Source organism: Macadamia integrifolia, chromosome 2, assembly GCF_013358625.1.
Source record: "Macadamia integrifolia cultivar HAES 741 chromosome 2, SCU_Mint_v3, whole genome shotgun sequence".
NCBI classification, from domain to species: domain Eukaryota; kingdom Viridiplantae; phylum Streptophyta; class Magnoliopsida; order Proteales; family Proteaceae; genus Macadamia; species Macadamia integrifolia.
In genome coordinates, this window is record NC_056558.1 from 32,306,274 (window position 1) to 32,306,637 (window position 364).

The window sequence follows — 364 nt, forward strand, 5'->3', positions numbered from 1 at the left end:
AAGCTTAGAAGTGATATCCTTCAGTTTAGGCAAAAGCCTAGTGAGTCATTTTCCAAACTCATGGAGAGATTCAAGGATCTACTCCAAGAATGCCCTCACCATGGCCTAGACCTATGGCATTTATGTCAAATAATTTATGAGGGTATTGATTACCCAACTAAACAAATGATAGAGTCTATGTGCCCTGAGGGATTCACATCCTTTACAGATGAAGGAAAGGCATGGGAATTCTTACTTGACTTAGCTGACAAAACCCGTGAGTGGGAATCAACCCAAGAGAGTGAAATAACCATAGGAGGAAAAGGATATTTTGTAGATGGGATAGTAGCCAAGGAAGCCCATTTGGATAGCCTAATCAAGAGAA

General features: G+C 40.7%; 1 non-coding gene across 1 annotated transcript; it reads right to left on the reverse strand.

Annotated features, from left to right (window-relative positions):
* LOC122072427 lies at positions 1-107 on the reverse strand. Its single transcript, XR_006138442.1, has one exon. It is a non-coding gene; the product is annotated as a small nucleolar RNA R71 (small nucleolar RNA).
* Positions 108-364: the final 257 nt, after the last annotated feature.